The 16768-nt window shown below is 41.3% G+C and overlaps 2 long non-coding RNA genes across 5 annotated transcripts in view; both read left to right on the forward strand.

The window, feature by feature from the left end:
- LOC141577138 (uncharacterized) overlaps positions 1-13231 on the forward strand; it is a 34716-nt gene extending 21485 nt beyond the window's left edge. Inside the window, exon 2 of the long non-coding RNA XR_012505763.1 lies at positions 8978-13231. This is a non-coding gene — a long non-coding RNA (uncharacterized LOC141577138). The remainder of the gene's footprint in view (positions 1-8977) is intronic.
- LOC141577139 (uncharacterized) overlaps positions 1-16768 on the forward strand; it is a 440247-nt gene that overhangs the window by 101878 nt on the left and 321601 nt on the right. The gene's annotated exons all lie outside the window — the stretch shown is intronic.

The raw sequence follows: 16768 nt of genomic DNA on the forward strand, positions 1-16768 counted from the left end.
GATGTGGCTGTGTCTGACCCAGGTTCACGCTCACCCTGCCTGTCAGAGCTCAGGCCCTCACTCCTGTATGCAGGAGAGCGAGTGGAGGTAGCTCTCATCAGCGCTGGTACCAACCTCTGAGTGGCAGTGAAAGCAGTGACTGTGTGTGGACGTGCAAAGTGTTGTTTCAAGAGCTTTCCATGCATTTTTGCATTTAATAATTAAAGCCCTCCTGTGAGGAAGCGTTTTATGATTTTAATGAATAAAACTTTTTTTGATATTGATAGACTTCAAACCTCCGGAAAATTTACAGGAATAGTACAATAAACACTCAGATACAGTTCACCTTAAAGGGCACTATTTGGCCTTTTGTGTCTGGCTTATTTTAGCATAAAGTTTGAAGGTTCATCCATGTTGTAGCCTGAATCAGTACATTATTCTTTTAGTTTGATAATATCCTTTTTCTTTTTTTTCGTTTTTGGTCTATTTAAAAACATTTTCATTGAAGTCTAGTCAGTTTATAATGTGTCAGTTTCTTTTGTACAGCACAACACTTCAGTTAATGAAGAACACACCTGTATTCATTTTCATATTCTTTTTAAAAATAAGTTACTATAAGATAATAAATATATTCTCCTGTGCTATACAGTATAAACTTGCTGTTTATTCTATACATACTCTGTATCTGCAAATCTTGAACTCCCAATATATTCCTTCCCACACCCTCTCCTCTCTGGTAACCATAGTTTGGTTTCTATGTCTCTGTGTCTGTTTCTGTTCTGTAGATAAGTTTATCTTTTTGTTTCTTTGCTTTATTTTTTGTTTTTTGTTTTTTTGTTTGTTTGTTTGTTTTAGATTCCACATGTGAGTGATCTCATATGGTATTTTTCTTTCTCTTTCGGGCTTACTTCACTTAAAATGACATTCTCCAGGTCCATTCATGTTGCTGCAAATGGCATTATTTTATTATTTTTTTATGGGTGAATAGTAATCTATTGTACAAATACACTACAAACTCTTTATCCAGTCATCTGTCAGTGGACATTTAGGTTGTTTCCATGTCTTGCTATTGTAAATAGTGCTGCTCTGAATGTTGGGGTGTAGGTGTCTTTTTGAATTACGGATCCTTCTGGATATACGCCCAGGAGTGGGATTGCTGGGTCATATGAGAGGTCAATTTTTAGTCTTTTGAGGAACCTCTATACTGTTTTCCACAATAGCTCCACCAAACTTCATTCCCACCACAGTGTAGGAGGGTTCCCAATTCCCCGCAGCCTCTCCAGCATTTACTGTCTGTGAACTTCTGAATGATGGCTATTCTGACTGGTGAGAGTTGATACTTGATTGCAGTTTTGATTTGCATTTCTCTGATAATGATATTGAGCATTTTTTCATGTGCCTATTGGTCAATTGTATGTCTTCATTGGAGAAATGTTTCTTTAGGACTTCTGACCATTTTTGGATTGAATTGTTTGTTTTTCTTTCTTATGAAGTGTAAAAGCTGTTTACATATTCTGGGAATTAAGCCCTTGTCAGTCTCATTTATTGCAACTATTTTCTCCCATTCCATAGATTGTCTTTTTGTTTTGCTTATTGTTTCCTTTTCTGTGCTAAAGCTTGCAAGTTTAATTAAATCCCACTTGTATATTTTTGCTTGTATTTCTATTGCTTGAGTAGACTGCTCTAGGAAAACATTGTTGAGATGTATGTCAGATGTTTTGCCTATGTTTTCTTCTAAGAGGTTTATACTGTCTTGACTACATGTTTAAGTCTTTAAGACATTTTGAATTCATTTTTGTGTATGCTGTGAGGGAGTAGTCTAACTTCATTCATTTACATGCAGCTGTCCAGTTTTCCCTACATCATTTGCTGAAGAGGCTGTCTTTACTCCATTGTATGTTCTCACCTCCTTTGTCAAAGATTCAATGACCAAAAATTTGTGGGCCTATTCTTGGTAATTTTGTTTATCCATTCATTGATGGATGGATATTGTTTGTAACCTTTGGCTACTCTGAATGATACTGCCATGAATATTGATGTGCAAGTTTTGTGAGAATATGTTTTCATTCTGTTGGCTGTACAGTTGGCCCGCCATATCTGTAGTTTCCACTTCATGGATCCAGATGGCTGGTTGTAAAGGGACTCGAACATCCTTGGATTATGGTATCCAGGGTGGGGGGTTCCTGAAACGAACCCCCCGAGGATACTGAGGGATGATTCTATATGTAGGAGTGGAATTGCTGAGCCATATATTTCTAACCTTTTGAGGAAACACCAGGCTTTTCCAAAGAAGCTGCACCATTGCTCCTTTCCAACGGCTGCATATTGAGGGTTCCCATTTCTCTGCCTCCTGACCGACACTTGTTATTGTCCATGTTTTGATTATAACCATCCTAGTGAGTGTAAAATCAGATATCATTTAGATTTTGATTTCGCAAGTGATGCTGAGCATCTTTTCATATGCTTAATGGCCAATTGTGTATCTATTTAAATACTTGGCATATTTAAAAATTGGGTCGATTTTCTTTGTATTGGTCAGTTGTAAGCATTTGTTTTATATCCTGGATACTAGTCTCTTATTAGATATATGCTTTGCAAAATTTTTCTCCTATTCAGCAGATTGTCGTTTCACTTTACTTTTTTTAAACATTAAAACAATTTCTTTCTAGGGGAGGTAATTAGATTTATTCATTTTATTTTTCTTTCTAAGCACGCACTCTATCACTTGAGCTACCCCCTTCCCCTTCATTTCACTTTCTTGATGATGTCCTTTGTAACAAATGGTTTTAATTTTGATGAAGTCCATTTTATCTTTCTTTTTTTTCACTTGTGCTCTTGGTATTGTATCTAGGAAGCCATAGCCTATCCTAGGACCACAAAGATTTAAACTATGTCTTCTTTTAGAAAATTTATACATTTAGTTTTTACGTTTCTGTCTGTGATCCATTTTGAATTAATATTTTATTTGTTATATAATATACGGGGGTCCAGATTCCAGAATCATTCTTTTGCCTTCAGATACCCAGGTGTCTCTGCACCATTTGTTGAATAGACTATTCTTTCAATGGAGTGTTGTTGGCACATTTCTGGAAAAATGACTGTAAATGTAAGTTTCCCCCCTGGATTTTTTACTGTGTCTCATAGATTTTTGCATTCAAACTTATGCCAGTACCATAATGACTTGAGTACTATAGATTTGTAGTAACCTTTGAGTGAGTCCTCCAAATTTGCTCTTCTTTTTCAAGATTGTTTTGGCTGACCTGGGCCCCTTGCACTTCCATATGAATTTTGGCATCAGTTTTTCAATTTTTGCAAAGAAGTCAGCTGGAATTTTGATAGGGACTCCATTAAATTTGTAGATCACTTTCGGGAGTCTTAACATTTTTAACAATATTGTCTACCATTCCATGAACATGGGATGCCTTCCATATATGTAGATCTTTTAATTTTTTTTTGGTGATACTTCAAAATGTTCAATGTGCAAATCTTGTAAAATTTTGTTAAATGTATCATTTCATTTTTAATGCTGTTGTAATTTGAAAGGCTGAGCTTCCTAAGGGTGGGACTATATATCAATTTATTTATTTCTAGGATTCCTACACAGCAAATACCCTAGATTTATATTTGCTTCATAAATGTATCCACAATTCTTCCCACCCCCGTGTCATAAGAAACCAAGACCCAGGTTAAGCTACCTGAACACCTATGTGGAAGTGAGAAGTGAGACCCTTGGGTGGGGCTTTGTGCAGATTATAATGAAAGCTTACTCATTATGGCTTCATCTTAATTTCTTTTAAACAATCCTCTCAGTGTATATAGTCACATACATTAAGAACATGACCTTTTGATGTGCAGAGGAGCTAAGACTATAATTTTCAAGTAATTTCTAGTGAGAGTGTTGTACTTGAAACCTAATTTGAATCAATCTTTGAAGATTTATGTTTCAGGAGCTTTGACTATATAATACCTGTCTTTATTCAATAACTACAACTAAATGCTCAAACAACATGTAAGAGTTTTAGCAACCTGCCCCTGCCCCGTAGTGCTGGTTGGCTGCAGCTGTAACTGGAGTCAACGCTTACCTATCCCAGTACGCTTGGGCGGATCTGCTCAAAGGGGTTCGTCCAATAGTTTGTCAGTAGTCTTTTGGACAAAGCCATAAAACATTGATTTAAGGTTGCTGGAATGGAATCTATTTTATTAATATTAAGTAAGCACATATTGAGTGCTTACTGTATGTTGGGAATTGTCCCTCAGCTTCATATCAATATTATTTCGCTTAAAACCTCTCATATTTCCTTGTTATTCATACATTGCAGATAAGGAGACAGAGGATTTGGTCTTCTCTCTTTTGGGTGGAGCTCATTATCAATGATGGGAAGTTGTAAGGAAAAAGATATTGATTCACCCTGAGAAAATATTTTTCTGAGAGTCAGCAATGAATAGGGTGACCACTGAAGAGGGTGATCATTGTTCGATTGAGACGATCCCCGGGTTGTAGGGAGTCAGCATCCCTGTCCTGGACACGGCACGTGTAGCGCTGTGTGGTGGGTGAGGCGGCGCGGCCGCGCAGGGAACGTGGATGCCGGGCCATTGGGCTTTGCTCAGACCCGGTGGGGCTTTCTCCTAAGGGAAGTGGAACGTCATTGTCAGATTTTTAGTAGGGGAGAAGGGTGCTCTCGTAGATCACTTTTGTCTTGTAGAATGCTTAGAAACATTTAGAAGGCTCGGCAGGAGGTGATGTGATAAGTCAGAGTAGGGTGTTTTTGAGGTGTAGCAGTGTTCAATTTTCAAGGTATTTTCAGTCCCATGTTTGTGTCTCAGTAGCCGTGTCACTTTGGATGACACACTCAAGGAAGTGAAACAATTTATCTTATTAATTGAAGCAGTGATATACCGACTTCCCAGGACTGCTGTGGAGATCCAGTGAGATAACGTGTTCATAGTGTGCAGTGTGGTCCCCAGCACAGAGTCAGTGCTGAGGGAGTGCCAGTGAGAACCTGGTAGGTGAGGTGTGGGTGGTGTGACTCGTTGACTGAGGAAATTGGGCCCTGAAGGAGGGGTCCAGTCACATCTGTGAGTGATGGGACTGAGCTGGGAGAGGCAGACAGACCTTGACCCCGACAAGGGGCCCTGGGCAGGACTGCTATGGGAGGAGCACCATGAAGTCAGCTATTTGCAGTTGGAGTTGGAGGTGCCCTTGAAACATCTAAGTGCAGTGCCACAATCACAGAGGAGGTCTAGGCCCGGGCTGTGCATTTTCCTATAATCTCAATCCCTGAGGACGCCGAGGTATTGATCATTGAACGTGAAGACATACTTACAGGACAAGTGAATAGTAGTATCATCTCTGTCATCAAAGCTCACGTCTCTTTATTCATCACTCACTTTGCTAATTGGGTACTTACAGAGCTCACTTCACCGTCCTCACCTGGGCTCAGGCTCCACAGAAAAGATCTTATGAGTCTCCCTCTCTTCCAGAAGAAAACACATTTAGCTGGTAGACTTCTCTACTTCGCCAGACTTAGAATTTTAGTTTGTTGATTTAATTCTGTTTTCTGTTGGCCGTCTCCTGACAGCAGAGACATTTTACCTCATGGTCAGCTTTCAATTAGCTGTTACTGAGAACTGCTGATCTGATCCATAGTGTATTTTTTCTATTAACTTTGTAGAGTACTTATCATTTTTCTGTCTTTGCCCTTTAATTTTGTTTCCTCTTCAATGTTCTATCCTATTTGGGGCCTTATTTTATTTTTTAATTAAAAAATGTCTGTTAGCAGTTAAGAAAACAAAAGCAAAGAAAAAATGCACATGATAGCTAAATTTAGAAAATATCTATTGTGTTTTCTGCCTTGGCAATGGAGGGTTCTAGAAAGTCTTGAAAACCTTCATTACATAAGTTCCTTAAAATGCTGATTAAGAAATAAGACCTTCCTTCCTCATCTTTCAAGCTGCACAGCTAATTGTGAAGAAAGTGAGGGGAAATCCTCAGAAGCCAAGTCAAACCAGAAAGCAGGGATTCTGGGAGATACGCGAGCCTTAGAAGCCCTGGGGGGCCAGTTGGCTCCTGAACTGAGTTTCAGTTGCCTTGACAGGAGGTCAGGAGATGAGCCCCAGGCCTCTCACACTGGGAGTTGGATGGCTGTTCTTATGTAAGGCCAAGCACATCCTGAGAATCCTTCTTTATAAAAGGGTGAATTAGAATGAAAATTAAAAAAGCATTCCTCAAGGCAAGGAAGTAAGGAAAGTTAATTTTTTTGGAAGCGGGGAAAAATAACATATCCAATGTATGTATTTAGTTTAAATCTGTTCTGGCATGAGAGTGACAACAAGCTCCTGGCAGAAAATCACAGCTCCTCCCGGAAAGAGAAGTTGTGTTTTGAATGAATCAGTGGGCAGCCATTCCGAAAAATGTCTCCAGAGTCTACTGGATCAAGATCCTGAACCCAAACTCCTCCCTTCCATGGTCTCATTTAAATAACCAGAAAGGTTTTAAAGGAAAGAAGCCATAATCATAGTTCTACTTATTGACATTAACATATGCTAGGAATTCAGAGGTGACTATGGAGTTGTCTCCTCTTTTATGGACATTACTTTCTATTTGACATAGTTGGGGAACTTGGTGGAGGGTGGTGTTAGCCTGTTGCAATTAGCCAGGAGAGGAGATTAAGAAAACAGTGAAGGTTGGGTGACATTTTTAGCTAAGGACAGTCCTGTTCAGTTGGTTTGTAATTGCAGACTCGTTGAGTTGTCACTGGAGGGAATTGATCTTATGGGATTTGGACTTAACTCAGGCCTCTTCAGAATGGACAAGTGAACCTGGAGAAAGACAGTCAAATCTGTGCAGACATTAAAGTCCACGTGAACGTGCTCCATCCCTGAGCCAAAGATAGGACAAGTAGGCAGCACTTCTTGAGGACAGAGTAGTGGTTTTTAAGGTTCTCCAAGAATGAATCCCAGGGAACCGGATGGCCAGTTGTCAAACTGTGACTTTGCTCTTTGGACGGTGTACCCACCAAGGGTATTGGCCGTTTATAGGCTTCCATTTCTCGTTAATACATGTCAGGTGATGAGGACGTGGGCACAAGCGTTTGACACCTTGTCGAGGCGCATTTGAATACCTGCCTAGAAGCGCGGTCGCAGCTGCGGCTGCGTCATACATCTTGCCGCCAATCCCGCTCCCCGGCTCCGTGATCACGGCAGAGTGGTTCCTTGTTGAGCTGTCCGTCTCCTCTGTGACATCGTAACCAAACAAAAGACTGGAGCGTATTAGCTTGGCTTTGTTCTTTTCCATCCTTCCCTTCGAATGATGATGACTGATAGTGGACCTAGTTACGTTTGCAGATGATTTACAAGTAGTGCTGTCAGTACAAACCTTGTAATCCCCGCTGTGTGATCTACAGAAGAAAGTGACATTCTTTCCAAATTGTTTTGATGCACTTATGTGGGAAAATGATGTACGTTTGAATATGTATTTCCTCTCTGAATCATCATGGCTAGAGATGAATATTTGTAGACATGGAATGAGTTTTCTGTATTTGAACTGTATGGTCCCCTAAATTCTCCTCAGCTTTTTAAAGTCATCACTGGAGTGCTACCTCCAGAGTGCCCCAAAGCATCCACCACTGCATGTTCTTCGGACGTTGTGAGTTTCAAAGTTGGAGAAGGCTGCTGGATGGTGAGGCATTCTCTGGCACATCTCTGGCAGGCTGACGTGAGCTTAGCACCCAAGACTTGGCAGACAGTATCTAACCATGGTCACGTCCATTTCTGGGACACTCATGGAGGATTTTACACCTATGCTAGTGGCATACGTTATTTCATTTAGTTTTCCCAACAATCATAATTAGATTTTATCACCTGTATTAATAAGGAAACTGTAAAAGCGAGTGACGTGCAGACTTTCGACTGGAACACGGGTCTTTCTGATCCCTGTCTCTGTTCCCTCCCCGGCCTATCCTTCCAAATGACCAGGAGACTCTTCCTCAGTCTTGAGTTTCCCGCTGATGTTACCACTCTCTTTGATTCTGGAGAGGAAAACAAGTCTAAACTTACTTTTCATTGGAAATGGAATGGAGAGTTAATGTTGGAAGCCGGGAGAGTCTGTCCTGTGATGAAGCGGTCCCCGAGCCACTTCCACTGGGATGTCACATCACTGTGTGGGCCCCTTGCTCAGCCTGTGCACAGGTGATAAGCCAGATGTGCCGAGCAGTCCTCCCGGACAGGGCAGTGGGTTGGAAATGAGTTTGGGGATTTGGTTTCATTATATATGTTCCTGAGGGTCTTGGCCTGGCACTTCGAGTCGGAGCATTCCCAGACACACAGACTCGCTCTGGGTCCGTGCAGACCTGACGTGGCCTCAGCCTGAGGCTCAGGGCCCGTGGTGATGAGGAGCATTTTAGTCCATGGTCTGCCGGATGCTCTGACACTTCTGGGCTGTGGGACTTTGTCCAGGATGATAATAATTCCTCCCCGAGTTTCAGATTTCCTTGCCTGTGAGCCGGGGTAGTAATAGTTTCTGAAATGATTGTAATGATTCAGTAAGGGGCGCAGCGTGTGCTGGCAGGTAGCTGGTGTTTAAGGAGTAGAAGTTGCAGTCACACTGTCAGCCTCTCACTGTGTGCTCTGTGCTTTGAGAGGTTGTGTGTTTGGTGAAAGTCCCGCCCAAATACTAGGGCCTAGATGAACTGTTGTTCCTTTACTTTCCCTTCCTTTTCCTCTTTCCCTTCTTTGTGTCCCATGTTTAGGTAGCAGATTCCTCTATTTCAGGGAATACGGGCCTTACTAGTAAAAGGACAGGCGGAACGCGGAAAGATGGGGCCCGTCTGAACAGCGCTGTTTCCCTGCATTTCTGCATCCGGTCCCAGCAGTGCACGAAGTCAGCCTTCCTCTTCCTTCCTGTGTCATTGGGTCTCTGTTTTAAGGGAAAATTTTTAAGGGTCTTTTTTCACTTACATGTTTCGTTCAGATGCTTGTTGTTTTTCTCCCTGTGCTTCAGCTTTCCGAGGAGAGAATTCAGCAGTGCAGCATCCTCTCCGAGCTCTATGAGTTGATCGGCAGTCACTGCAAGTCCGCCTTCTTAAAGCGGGTGGCATCCGTGCAGCGCGCGGCCCCCGGCATCATGGAGCCTGGCGGGAAGAGTTGCTACCGAATACTTCTGCAGAAGCTTCCTGGCTACAGTCTGTCACTGGATCTACAGGACTTCAGGAAAGGTGTTGGAAGTAAAACATCGCTTTAGTCCCATTAACCATGCCTAGTTTGGGCCCTGCTGTCCTGTCTCATCAGGGTGAATTGTGATTCGTTTAGAACAGGGCTCAGCAGACTTTTTTCTGTCAAGAGCTTGGGAGTAAATATTTCAGGGTCTGGAAACCTCCTGATCTCTGGTGCAGCTGCTCAGCTCTGCTGTTCAGACGCCAGAGCAGCCGGACAGTCCACACACCCACAGAGCTTTATTAACAGCGGTGGCTGGTGCTGGATTGGGTGTATGAACAGCAGTTTGTCACCACAGCCTCCTCACTATTGACACCTGCACCAGAGCGTGCATTTGCGACAATGGGTGAACCTGCACTGACACGTCATCATCACCCAGAGCCCATACTTGACACTAGGATTTACACTTGGTGGCGTGCACTCTGTGGGTTTGGACAGATGTAAAATGACATGTATCCACCGTCACAGCATCATACAGAGTAGTCTTAGTGACCCTAAAAATGCTCCGTGCTGCACCTCATTCATTGCTCCTTCCCCTCTAGCCTCTGACAGCCACTGATCTTTTAGTCTCTGTGGTTTTGCCTTTCCCAGAACACCATACAGTTGGAATCAGACAGTTGCACAACCTTCCCAGATTGGCTTCTTTCACTTAGTAATATGCATTTAAGTTTCTTCCATGTCTTTCCATGCCTTGATAACTCATTTCATTTTAGCACCAAATAATGGTCCATTCTCTGGCTGGACCACAGTTTATTTATCCATTCACCTACTGAAGAACAGCATAGTTGTTTCTGAGTTCTGGTGATTATGAATAAAGCTGCTATTAACATCTGTATGCACATTTGTGTGTGGACACAAGTTTCCATTTCGTCGAGTAAACACCAAGGAGCACAGTTGCCAGATCATATGGTAGGAGAATATCTAGTTTTGTAAAAAATTGCCAGACGGTCTTCCTAAGTATTTGGGCCATTTTACATTCCCAACAACTATGCATGAGAATACCTGATGCTCCACATCCTCACCAGCATTCGGTGCTGTCAGTGTTCTGCGTTTTGGCAGTTCTGACAGGTGTGCAGTGGTACCTCGCTGTTTCAGTCTGCATCCTCTTGATGACAGATGCTGTGGAGCATGTTTCCATAGACTTTTTTGGCATCTAGATTTCTTCTTTGATGAGGTCTGTGTTCAGGCATTTTGCTCATATTTTAATCAGGTTATTCATCCTTCTTGTTGAGTTTAAAGAAATTTTGGTATATTCTGGATATCAGCCCTTTATCAGTGTGTCCCTGCCCTTCACCTGCAGTACTGGAGTTGTCCTTTGGTTCTCAGTGGAGTGTCAACTCTTCAAAGAGATTCCCTGTCTTCCTTCAGCCTAAATACTGTCCTGGTATTTTTCACTTTCATTGACTCATTTTGTTCTTTTTAAATAGCATTTCCCATAATTTGTACTTACATTAAAAAAAAAGGCAATGATTGAACACCGCCTCCCCCACCAGGCTGTGTGCCCTGTGAGAGCAGAGGCCCTGACCCCACTCACCGTTTCCTAAGACAGCACATTGCACATGTCCATGTAAAAGTGTGTAACGTGGGGCCAAACCTGATAAGCAGCTCTGATGACTTGTGTTGTCTACCATTTATTGAGTAGACTTTGTTTCTGATCTTAATTATTAAATCACATGAATGAAACTTGTTTGTTTTGAAAAATAAAACAACAAAGCACACCTCCATGTGATTGGTACTTTCTACTTAGCCTTCTGACCCAGGAGGGGATGTTCACCATCATTTTGTGGAGGAGGTTGGGGAGGTAAAGTAAGAGAGTGAGATCAAATAAAGTAAAAATGATAACTATCAGTTGGCTTTATTTTCACTAAGACAAAAAGGTTACTTTAAACCCTATCTCAGCTGTTGTTCTGTTGTTTTAAACATTTCTCATAGAATTAAATGGAAGCCCACTAAACCCTGAAAGGGAAATTGTGTGCTCAGGTCCTGAAATGAGTTTATGTCTATTTCTTGAAATGCACAATTTCCCTGCTGGTTACAGAAATTCGAGGCGGGAACACAGCCGTGCGCTGTGTGTTTCTGCCGGCTTCACGGGCTGCTCAATGTCATTTTCATTTTCTTGTGTTGCAGTTTATGAAGGTTTTCCATGAGATATATTGCTCAGCCTTTTCCTGAATGAAGGATTGAATTTTCCACAGGAAATCTTATGAAAGAGAGTGACAAGGCACATGGGTTTCCCAAAAAGGAAGAGTTGATGTAATAAACTTTCACTATGGTGAACTTTTTTAATACAAGCCAGTTAAAAATTTTATCACTAGGTCATAGGCCACAAATCTGTCTTAAGAATAAAAAGATTCAAATTTTATAGAAGAAGCTGTTTGAATCAAGTAATAATTATGATTTGTACGCTATTTGGTGTTAGAACTTATACTCAGTCTTATCATAATTGCCTGTGGTAGGAACTGGATCATTACTTATTTATTAAAAAAAAATCCACTAGGTGCTATTTGTCCCATTCTTGATGCGGCAGTGCTGAGGTTAGTTATGTTGGGCCATTTAGGATTGTTAGCTAGGTTTTCCGGACATTGATTTCAGCCTTTTTATCTTTTTTACAATCTTTTCATATGTGTCGGCCTTTGGTCTTTTTACAACGTGGAAAAACTGCACGGATCTGCCTTTCCCTTTTTTCCTGTCTTTGTGGGAAATGATTTTTAAGAGAAATTACTAGGATATTAAGGATTTTGTGTGGGGTAAGTTTATTCAGTTCTAAGGATTTCAATTAATACGTATTAATACTTGCCATTCAGCTAATGACAGTAAAATTATAAACTAACTTATGTATACATCAGTAAGTATAGTACAATCAGCCCATCACCCAGATTAAGGAATTCACATACTTTTCCATATTTCCTTTATTCAGACCTTTGTTCTTTTATTTGTCCTTTGTTGAAGTATTTGACAGCAAATCCAAGAAGGCATGTCATTTTACCCTATGTACTCAAGTAGGCATGTCTGAGAAATGAGGGCCTTTTCTTTGATCAGGTTTTTCCGTTTGACTTATGTGCTCGTTAATTACCAGCTGTATCAGGCATCTCACTAGGAATTAGGGATCCTTGGGGCAATGAGACAGTCCTGGCTCCCAAGGAATTTAAGGGCTGATGGAAGAAATCAACACAGGAGCTTTGGTGCCTCACTTAAGGTTCCTACTGGATGACACCAGTTGGACAAAATTTGTGCACAATAAAGTAGGAATCACAGAAGGGACTAATCAGACTTGTAGGGCCGGCCGTGAGAGAGGGGGTCAGCAGGGCTACAAGAGGAGGAATCATTTGATCAGAATCTGAAATCTTTTCTGCCAACCTTCCTACCAAGCCCCCAGGGCCCATCACACACAACCCTGTGCTGTAACTGTTTTTGATTCCAGTTACCACATCTCTTTCAGGAAGGATTTTAAGGTGGAAAATATTTAAAATCAGTAATTGTTGCCAGAAGGGACATAGAACAAGGAACATGGAAACAACACAAATGTCCATCAGCACATGACTGGATAAAGACGAGGTGATACATATATACAATGGAATACTACTCAGACATAAAAGATGCCATTTGCAGCAATATGGATGGACCTGAAGACTGTCATTCTAAGTGAAGTGTGGTGGAAAGAGAAAGAAAAATGCCATATGACTTAATTTATGGGGAATCTAAAATTAATAGCAATAATAATAAGACCACAAATGAACTAAATATTATTTTGATTTCTTGAATATGTGTAAGTACATCTGACTGCCCTTTGTGATAGGATTACAATATTCTGTTTATTATTCTTTTGTAGATGTCCTTATTCCTCTGGTAACTGTAATTTTAAAAATCTAAAGCTCTAATCTGTTCTTAGAAAGAATAATTAGTACATATATGTAAACTAAAAAATGCATTATGCTCTATACATGTGTTTACATGCAATATGTGTATGTGAAGTTGAACTGTAATAATTCTACCCGATAAAACTGAAAAAGGAAAAAAATAAAAAATTTATTTAGCAAAATCACCCCTCTTTAGATATTAAAACGTTCATTTCTGAGATTCTGTGAAAGACGGCATGGAAGTAGGTTTTTAAGATTTTCTCCTTGCTCCACGGTGAGCAGCCTGGGCTGCAGAGCTTGGCCGCGACAGGCACCCAGGGCTTACCGGCTTGCTTCTCACTTGTTGGGAGGAAAATTAGCTGCTTCAGGAATATTTATGCTCTTAGAAGTTGCTGAAAACCCCACAGAGCTTCTGTTTACATGGGGTGTATCTGTCAATATACCCCATTTTAGAAATTAGAACAGAAAATTTAAACTCAAGAACTGACAAGCACACGCTGTCCCAGCACGTGGTCAAAGCAGTGCTGCCACGGTGGAGTGTGTTGGTTCTAGGAAAAATGCACAATACACTCAAGAATGAGGGTGAACCCACAGATCTCATCTCAGCAATGCTATGAAGAGGTGGGACCCAAAGCCCCTAAAACAGTGCTGAAGTCCCCAGATGTCCCAGAACACACAGAGACATGGGATCAAGAATCCAGTACCTCATGGATCATTAGCTGTGGAGACAGCGTCCTGGGTCAGGAGGAGCAGAATTAGGGATAGCAGGCACACATTCCTATTGACAGCAAAGCTTTAAAGGTTTTGAATTGACTGAAAGTTTGGCAAAGATTTGCATTTAGACTACTACATTTCCTCTCCTGGAGACGTTAGAAGGAAAACACTGATTAATAGAGGATGATTGTAATGGATTAATTATGATACTGATGACATGGGCTGTGAACACTAACCCTGCACTCAGTGTAGAATAAGCCTTTTATGTACACACTTCATTAGGTCTCCACACCCCTGCAACGTGGCATTAAGCACTCATACAAACATGAAACCAGTGACTATAAAACAGTCACAAGCCTTCCTCTCCAGCATGAGGTAGCAAAACCAGCAAGGATTTTCAATGACAAAAGCCAAAATCATATATTTTTGGGAAAGAAAGCAAATGAAACACTGAAGATCAATTAACCAAAAGAGCAGATGGAATGGAAAATTTTATTGAAGAAAGCAATGATTGATTCAATTAAAACAGCTAATGTCCCTGGTATAATTGAAACATCAATCCAAATTTTTGGAAAAGTGGGTTGTGAAATTACTGTCTCATTTAATGTTGGAATTCCTATTTGGACCAATTTGATATGCATCACTGGTGTGAGGTTAGATATTTAGGTAATAAACAATATTCCTATTTTTTAAGTTAACAGGAAACATAACACAGGACTCCAGATTTAGGGATAGAATGCAAACAACTACTATCATAATCCATCCAGTAAGGACACGTGTCCCTGCGTCACCAAAGCAATGAGAATTTGCAGAAAGAAAACACAGTTCTCCAATTGTGACAAATACGAGACAGTGAGCCATAAATTACGAGAACTAGCAACTGTTTAAATGCCATGGGCAAATATTTTTTATCATCTTGAAAACATCACTGATGTTCTAGGTAAGAAAAAGAATTGTTTTACTAACAAATCCAACTGACACAGGGGTTTTTCCAAGTGAGAAGGTGATTCTAAAAAGTGCAGTAAAATGAGTAAAGGTGATCTGCGCATTGACGGAGATGGTCTAGACTAACCAGCATCAAGATTCCTGGTTTTACACTTGCACTCTGCTCGTCATCTATGACGCAAGAACTCATGAAATGTTTATTTTTTTTTCTTTAGGGAAAAAAACATTAATAAAATCTAACTATAAATGTGGTATGTAAAGTGGTAATGAAGTTTTCTAACCTTATGATGCAGCCAGTGTAATGTAGCACTTATTCGGGCACTAGAATTTTTTAATTCATGATTTCTTTTATACCCTATTTCTATCCTAAAGGAGACACTTAAAGTTTTGTACTTTATTCAACGTATCTTTTGAGGGTTGTGATATACACTGGTATGGCAGTTTTAAGGGATTCAAAATCGCCTCTGTTGTTGTGCTCAGGAAAGGCAAGGCTCCCTCACAGCTGCGACGGAGAAGGAATCCCCGGAGTCAGCCTCCGGGCAGCTTCCGAACCGCATCTGCTTGCACTTGGCACAGGACACCATAAGCAAGTGTAACTCTGACAAGAAGATTTCCCCGGGGACCTGGGAGGTGCTCATTGTGAAGCTACTTGTTTCCCAGTTAGGTAAGGGTTGGAAAAATAGTTTATTAGAAGTGACTCCCTTTGTATGTGCCTTTTGTCCTGAGAGGTCAATAATTAGCATAGAATATAAAATACCCCATAATATAAAAATTTGGGTATCCCATCTTTCCATCTACCTGTCTATTTGTTTATCATACTTATAGTTAGGTTACATTTTCTATGACGTTCACTTCCGGGCACCAGAAAAGAAAGGTTACAAAATATTTATTATAAATAGGGGGAACTGGGTCTAAGGGTTAAAAACCACTTCTGCTAACAATAAAAACCATATAATAATTTTAACCTCAGTTGCATCAGACCTTCCAGAATTAATCCCTCAATTTCACTTTTAAAACAGTAATGGAATCTCGGTTCTTCCAAGACTCGGGCCTGATCACCACCCATCCAGACATCTATCTGTGGGTCCCTACTTGTCCTCGAGGACACCGAACACACCATAAGGGGTGAAATTTCTTCACTGTCCCTACTGTAGGGGAAACCTGGATGTCCCAGGTACTGTCCAGGATTCACACCTACCTGCAAAAATCAAAGTCATGTGACTGAAACGGGAAAACACAGGTGGTGTGATAGGGCTGAAAGCTCACCAAAAACAGGTTTGGGGGCCTAAACCAAGCCCTCAGGCTCCTAACATGAAGAAGGACAGGGAGTCCCAATTAGCCACGAGACTGGGGGGCTTCATTACTCCATGAATAAAGGATTTGTGCCAGTGCCACCTTTAGACAGGGAACCCCAGAACCCAGACTTGGAAGCATCCTGTCCCCTCCCCTCTGAACAAATATTCTCTCAAGACACGTAGTGAGAGATGGGAGCCCCGGTGAGCTCTGGAATAAGATGCAATCTGAAAGGCTGCTGGTAACAAATGGTGTGGAGCTCGGGCAGCCCCCAGGGCCACCAAACATTCTTGTACCACTGATGCCCACACTTCCATCCACAACAGTTTCTTCAGGACACTTACGCACAATAACCATCACACAAAAATGGTTGCTTAGACATGTTTTAAGAGAAATAACATTATGAGAATGCCAAATTCATGACAAGTCAGAGTAAAGACCCCAGAGTATTTACTGAATGAGATCTCACGTGTGCTCCGCATGAGCTTTAAACCCTTAGGACACAGTCATGGAACAGTAGGCATTTTCTTTCTTTCCTCCAAGTTGGCTTTGCTGGAGAACTCCGTAGACACAGGAAGACTCTGGATCCCACCTCTACTACTTACACAAAGGGCTCAACATATAGAGAAGTATCAGCGCTGGTGCAGCCGGCTCCAATGTGCGCACTCCCGTGCCCAGCTCCCCGAGGAGCAGAGCGCCCCCCACGGTCACTGCAGTGCCTGCGAGAATCAGGTGTCTGATGAGTGAGCCTGGGGCGGGCAAGACAGGAA

This window comes from Camelus bactrianus, chromosome 3, assembly GCF_048773025.1.
Source record: "Camelus bactrianus isolate YW-2024 breed Bactrian camel chromosome 3, ASM4877302v1, whole genome shotgun sequence".
Classification (NCBI taxonomy): domain Eukaryota; kingdom Metazoa; phylum Chordata; class Mammalia; order Artiodactyla; family Camelidae; genus Camelus; species Camelus bactrianus.